We start from the raw sequence: 7,627 nt of genomic DNA on the forward strand, positions 1-7,627 counted from the left end.
TTTGAAAGATTTTTCATAATAGGAAAGACTCCATAATAAATTTTAAGATTTATATAATAATTTTTTTTTTAGTCTTTTCTTTTAGCTTTTTTTTCAATATGAGGTTCCAATTGGGCTATTCTCTACAATTTCTCATTATTATAGTTGCTCTTTGCATAATATTATACCAGATTTGGAGGCACCAAATGATATCAACCCATCAAACTTGGGACATTGATTGAATTTGGGCCGATTGGGCCCAAAACTTTGAAGCTTCAAAGAAGGTAATGAAAAAGCCCATTTCAAAATTTGCGCTAATTTTCGATTTTGTTTCTTATATAAATTCTGCTTCTTCAAATTGTTGATGAATTTGAAGTTCTAGGGTTTTGACGAACAGACGAAGGTCTCCTCTCTCTGAGGCGAGTGGGAAGGGCGCAAGGTTGAGAGAATCTTCGGGCATCGGCGACTTGGAAACTGGAAATTGAAACTTAGAGCAATTCATTTGTTCACTGTGAATTTGAACTGTTCTTTATTATCCAAGTCCATCCATGCTCACTGATTTTCTCATCTCTTCTACCTTTCCCTTCTCCCTTGCGGTCATGATCACGTATCTTATTTTGTGTCGAAATTAGTCCTGTAAGTTCATTATTCGTTTAATGTTCGATGATTACAGCTTAATTTCAGTATAGGGTTTCTCATTTCTCTAGATTGTACTGTTAACCATGTCTAGTTCAGAATAGTTGATGAAAGAAAGCATGTTTTAAGTTGGATGAAGCGTTGAATATGGCTTAGGTGAAATAGTCTCAATATATCGTCATAGTTCTAGATTTTCATGGATAGATGGACGTCTACTGTTAATTGGTACGGTCTTTATATTTTCTTGTCCTTAAAGTTGAAATCGTTGATGATCTGTGGTGGAAATTACGGTCGTGCACTTGGATTTCCTATGAAAGTTCAGATTTATTCGACCAAGTTAGTGAAAGGGAAACCCATATTTTACAAATTTAAATTAATAGATATCTGAAGTTCATCTATTTAAACTTTGTTCCCCGATTTTAAAGCCTTGACATCATGTTGTATGCCTTCCAAATAGAAATGTGTGTGGGCTTCTTTTTTCTGATTTCGAACTTTATCCTCTGGTACCATTTATTATTTTCAACAGATGATTTGTAAACTTTACCTTTGAAGGTAGAATTAAGAGTTTTTTCAGAAACCATATATGTGAGTTTATACATAACCATTGCATGTTATTGGGATTTATTTTGAAGTTCGTCAAATCATGATAATGGGATGATAAAAAATGCACCTAACTTACTTTGAATGACATATCTATTTGAAATAATGTAGAGGTGCGTGTTTAAGAGTGTGGTTGGGGAGTCATAGTGGAGAAGTGATTTTAGAAAAATAGATTTAGGTACAATTCATTTTGTAAAATTGATTTTTAAACAAATTTATGTTTGGTACCAAACTCTTAAAAGTGATTTTTATATATTTAGAATTGATTTAGAATTATTATGTTTGGTTCCAAATGAACTTAGAGTTACTCAATTACTCAAAAATTGTATTTTTCTATTTGAGAAATTATTATTTAACTAAATAATTATAGTAAATATCTATCTCTATTTATTTTATTGTTAAATTCTTATATGCATGGTCATATTTTGAGTAAAGTGAATGTTTATAATACATATTAAAAGAAAATTCAAAACATATATAATTGTTTGTTTTATTAACAATTTAATGACAAACAATGCTTGTCACCTTTTGTTTAAGTATTTAAAATTAAAAAAAAATGATTTCACAAATAGCTAACTAACAATATTTTAACAAAAACTGAATTAAATGGCCATTTTGGATTGATTCCCAGTCAATCACTTAACAAAATCACCTTTCAACTAATTTCTCCAAAATCAATTTGAAATTAGTTTAGATTTTTCTAAAACAATTTGGTTCATGCCAAATACCATCATTTTGAGGAAAAGTGATTTTGGCAAGAGAAAAAGTGATTTCGACCCTCTGAAATTCATTCTCAAATATACCTAAATTGTTGGTCCTTATTTGGGATCAGCATGTTCAAATTGTTGTCCCTCTTTGTGGAGCATTTGGCCAACTGGTAGAATAATCTTTTTAGGCTTCTTTTGAGACTGAACTTTCTATGGGGATGGGATCTGTTGTGAGCTTTTGCCAGACTTCATACATTTCTTTAGTATTATATTAGGGTACCATCTAACAAAAACACTCAAAACAACAAATAACACAAAGAACACTAAAATATAGAAATATATAATGCAATATCAATGAAGAAACTACAATATACCACTGCTACTCTCTCCCAGATTCCCTAAAAAAATCCTACAAAATTCTTCACACCTTCCTCCCAATCCCACTTCTTCTATTTATTATAACTAAAAGCCTCAACTTACTAGCTATTTACTGATGTCCCCCATCTAATAACCATACTAAAATTATTTTACAAAAAAAAGAAAAAAATACTTTACTAATATTCTACTAATAATCCTACTCTATTTCAACAAGGTCTCTTACATATTGTTGCCTACATTTTTGTAACTGGCTTTTATCTTCTATTCCCTATAATTGGAATCCTTTTTGTAATTGGTTAGGGCTTTTTTTATTTTGGTATACTCCATTTGCAGCGGACTCCTGGTTTTGCCCATATCATTAACAAAGGAGAAGATTTGAAGTTAGTGTTGAACATTAGTTGCTTAAATAAACCTGAGTCGATTTATACTGTTATGTGTTGTTCGTATGTATTTTGTTGTTCTCTTAATCGTTTTGCTCTCTTTATTAAGAGTGGTTTGTTGTCAAGTTTGTTTGTTCTGTTATCACATGACTTACCATGGGGACATCTCTATTATTTAATGAAGATTGTATCAGCATGGGGTTGTAAAGTTTGTGAATTAATATTTTATAAAATCCATCTTGATTTATAATTTAAGTAACTATTTTAATTTAGATAAAGTTGAGAAGTACATAATCACAATAAGTGCTAAGTACATAACCTCAATAATCTACAAGCAAGCTAAGGATGCCCAGGCCTTATAGACCTGGTAGGAAGAGAGACTAAAAGAATGCCAGTAGAAAGATGGAGAAAAATTTCAGAGAAGTGAACAATGAAGGAGAATAGAATTATGCTTTAAGTGTTTTCAGAGAAGAGGAAGTGATGGTGAGGGTTTCTGGAAGAATCTCAGGAGAAAGGAGAGACAGCCATTGAAGATGAGAGAGATATTGCAATGAGAAATATGGTAGGGGAAGGGTGGGATAAACAAACTAAGCATTGGGTTGGGGGGTTTAACAACTCTGCAAGAAGACCACTTCACCCAACTCCTCGGTCCCTTTAAATTTTTTCAAAAGATTGAAAGTTGAAACCCTCCAACTCTTAAACCTGCCAAGTTTTGAATAAGAGAATTCACCCCTTTTTTTATCTGACTTATTCGTTTAGTATGTGAAACAAGCTCTACCAATGGCTAGTGTCCACTTAGAACTGTGAAATTCATTGAACACAAAACAAACCAGAACAATAGGGTCTTTCGAGCACAGAAGGCAGAATTTGTTCTACTCCTTAGTTTGAATACATGGAAAACAAGAAGTTTATGCTGTTCATACAAATGTGGTGTAGTAAGAATTCTTTACCCGATTTTATCAACTAATTTTCCTCAATGGTGGGTTTTCTTTTTGAGTTATATTATTGTCAATGAAAGTAGGCTCTTTTGTCATTGGCGAACTCAGTGGTAGTGCCTGCATTTTTTATTTGTGATACACTCAGCCTTTACAACTATGATTGAAGCAAAAGATTCCATCCCCTTTGGAATCTGTGTGTCATGTCAACAAAGACCAACGACACATCTTTTTTCTTGGATTTTGAGTTAAACCCACTCCTACACCTTTTTCTGCACAGGCCATTTTCGTTTTCCCACTTTATCTGCTCAGTGTTCATCTTATAGTGAGATAGAGCTTAGAGAAAACGACCTTAGAAACATGATCCTTTTTCATGAATCTATATTTCATTTTTATTTAGATTTCCTTGCTTGGAAATATTCCGTAATTACTATTGATTATCACAACACTTATATCTCTTTGTTTGTATGTCTGAGGAAATTGTAGGCTTGTGAATCTTAAAACTTCACACACAAGGTAGACAAAACTGCAATGAAAATAATCACAGATGAAGGAGAACTGGAGAAGGTATTGATACTTCTACTGCTTCACCAAGTAAAGGTCATGCCTGCCTTTTGAATTATATGTTTACTATGTTCAAGGAGAATTATACAAGTATGTCATAGGGACTCCTTTCAGGAAGAGGGGAAAAAAAAAGAAGGAAAAAAAACTATCAAGAATCTGTGAGAATGCTTTCTACAGAAGTATAACTCAGCGATGTTATTTGAAAGTTGAATCTTCTCATTGGCTCAGTCAGCGAGTTGATTATTATAGTTTGTGGTTATTATAGTCAGTGACTTATAATAATCTATAAGTTATAATAATCTAGGATGCAGACTATTTTAATTTGGACAGAAAGTAAACATGGTAACAAAGAGGGGAAGAGAGGATGAGTAAGAAGTAGTAAACTGTAACAAAAAGAGAGATTTGAAATAGTAATGCTGGAGTTAATTGTAGATTATAATAGTTGGAAACATCAACTATTGTAATTAGAGTCATAGACATAGAGTTGGCTATTAGCCAATGCCTCCCACTTGAAGTTTGGGGCCTAAACACCTCCTTAGACATCTAATATTTTTTTATTATTTTTTTAAATTTATATGATAAAAATTGAGTTTTATTTATAATAGGATCTTAAATTTTCAATTTTGTGTTTTATAGGTTTGCAAATTTCAAAAAATGTAGAATAGGTCAAGGACTTGTTAGACAAAATTGAATATTTAAGGTCATGTTAAATCAAAATTTGATCGTTTAAGGATGTATTACACATTTTTTTTTTAAAGTTTGTAGATGTGTTGAACACAAAATTGAAAACTTTAGATACTTATTTAGAGCCTAATTGGACACGTTAAAGTTTTAGACATTAAAGTTGAGGTGTTATGTAGTTCTTAAACTTCAAATTTATACTCTACTTCCAAGTGTAAATCACTGGAACTCTTGACCCTACTTATTATTTGAACTTTGACCATGCGAGCGCCCCTCAAAATGGGGGGAGGTGCACTATCGCGAGACTAACTATCGTACGTTCAATATCTCGTTACCTCCCTGCATACCATAGGTTGTTTGTTGGCAACAACACTATCTGAGTATGGTGGTTCTGGTGCATGAAAGGGGCGGTGTTCCATACGGCAACTGCAGTATGGAGAGTCATCAATCATTGCCTGCTTGTTCTCAAAAGCTCGGGTTATGATTTTGGCCCTATTGGTTGGTATGGTTTGAGATATGTTATATCGCAACAGATGTGGATTCCATTCAAACTGACCAACATAGTTGTAGACTGAGATACTTTCTATTGATATGAGAAACAATTTAAGGTTTATTACTGTTAGGCCCTTTTACTATTTGAGCTTTTTTTCCCTTATACTATTAGGACGTTTATTTTAGTTTGTGTTTTTACATTTTGACCATTTTAGGTGGCCTATTTTTGTAATGTCTGTTTAGCGTCATAAAAATGAAATGAATCAAATCAATCCCTTTTCTAAAACTACATACTGAAATTAGATTGATGAATACAAATTTGATGTTATGAAATATTATCATTGTAACTTTTTGCTCTCTTTTTTTTTTTTTTTTTGGTATTGTATGTATATATATTGTATAGTATTGTGTGACACACACATACACAATGGGTTATTGTTTGCATCATTTTGTTATATTTCTTGTGAACATTTTTGACTTTACAGGAAACATAAAAAGTGGAGCATCCCTAACAGTAATCTACACCTCTTTTTAATAATCCAATGTCATAAAGCTTTTCAAAAGTTAAAATAAAAGATAGAATGGAATCTATGTTTTCAAACTTCTACCGTGCCAAGGTCTTCATTATTGTTTACACCAAATAGATTTTGTGGTGCTGCTTTTTTGGCTTTCATTTTACTTTACTTAAATCCATCGACCAAAAAAGACGAAGTCCATATCAATTGATATTATTGTTGCTGATCAACCATTCACTGTGTCGCGATCGAACCTTCATTTTTTTATTATTTTAATTTTACTGTGGGGGTGATAATAATTCAAACACATGTCCAGTCCATTAAAATGGAGGATTTCGGAAAGAGTTTTCATAGCATGAAATTGTGCATCTAATTCAAACATTTTAGACTGTTATAAAGGTAGTATCAAAACCTCCTGATTAATAAGACAATTTCTTATAATTTTTTTCTTCAAAAATCTCAAGTCGAGCAGACAATTACTTTCTTTTTACATAATTCAATGTCAGACCATAGAATAAATATCATATTAATTTAAATTAAAAAGTACTAAACATGAACTTTGCAACGGTTTTTCAATTGCTTAAAACTATTTTTAACATTTTAGAAGCATTTGAAAAGTCATTTTAAACAAGCTCTTAGTAACTAACCATGCTAACTAAGTCGATTGTCTCGTGAGACAAGGACGGAGGACCTAAAAAGTCAATACGGCCCGATGCAACAAGACTTGAAATAACAAACCAAAATTTACCCAAACAAGCACAAAACAAGTAAATACTTCTGCATTAAAATGATGAAAAATGCATGCTTGGTGTAAGTGATGCATCCCCAGCAGTACCAAAAAAAAAAAAAAAAGAACCCTTAAAACCACACTCTTACAAACCCCTAATAAAGGCTTTGCTTGTATGCATCTCTTACATCCCATGTCTTCAATACTAAAAAAAATTTTAAAAAAAAAAAAAAAAAAAATTCGGACCATTACCCTCAATTCCCCTTTGCAATGCAATTCATAAGACATTCTCCCAAATCCCTTAAATAATCTGACTCTCTCTTTTGAAAGATTAGGAAAAACCTAAGGGGAGGGATTTTGCAAAGCTCTGGTTTTTCTGTTTCTTCCTTTCTATGCACATTTTCTCAACAATATTGTAACATTACTCCCTCTTTATCCACAATAATATTACAACAACTCATCTTTGCTTTCGTCCCTCCTCCGTTCTCACCGCTGTCCGTCACCGACATTCTCCCGCCATTGCTGCTCGGGTCGATCATGGCGCCATTACCGTAGTGTGCTATGAAGAAACTTGAACTTAACATTGTTAGAGGAAGGAAAAAAAGAAGGAAGTAAAGAGCCAAGATTAGGGTATGGGGAGGGCACAGTGGGAGGTATATATAGAGGCAGAGTTCTAAGCTTTCTGAGTGTAATTTTGTGACTTTTTTTCCCCTCAAAACTTTTTAAGGTTTTGCTTTATTTTAATTTCTAAAAGTAAACTCATGTTTTCAATGAATTTGAATTTTTGTCAAATGATTAATTAGTTAAAAAAAAAAAAAAATTTATCGGATACTAGGTCTGAAATAAAATACTTATTTTGCTTAAAATAAAAATGTTAATTAGACCAAAGGTAAGATAAATACATTGGTATAGATCAAACTATATCGACCTTTGAGATGCCATTGGTATCTTATCTACAAAAAAAAAAAAAATCTAGTACTACAACAATACATATTTCTTTCATGGTTAGAAATCACTTTTAGTTCATAAACTT

General features: G+C 32.2%; 1 long non-coding RNA gene across 1 annotated transcript; it reads left to right on the plus strand.

The window, feature by feature from the left end:
• Window positions 1–351: 351 nt before the first annotated feature.
• Window positions 352–5,473, plus strand: LOC120067196. The gene is made up of 3 exons (XR_005478945.1): window positions 352–615; window positions 4,102–4,182; window positions 5,213–5,473. It is a non-coding gene; the product is annotated as an uncharacterized LOC120067196 (long non-coding RNA).
• Window positions 5,474–7,627: the final 2,154 nt, after the last annotated feature.

This window comes from Benincasa hispida, chromosome 12, assembly GCF_009727055.1.
Source record: "Benincasa hispida cultivar B227 chromosome 12, ASM972705v1, whole genome shotgun sequence".
Classification (NCBI taxonomy): Eukaryota; Viridiplantae; Streptophyta; class Magnoliopsida; order Cucurbitales; family Cucurbitaceae; genus Benincasa; species Benincasa hispida.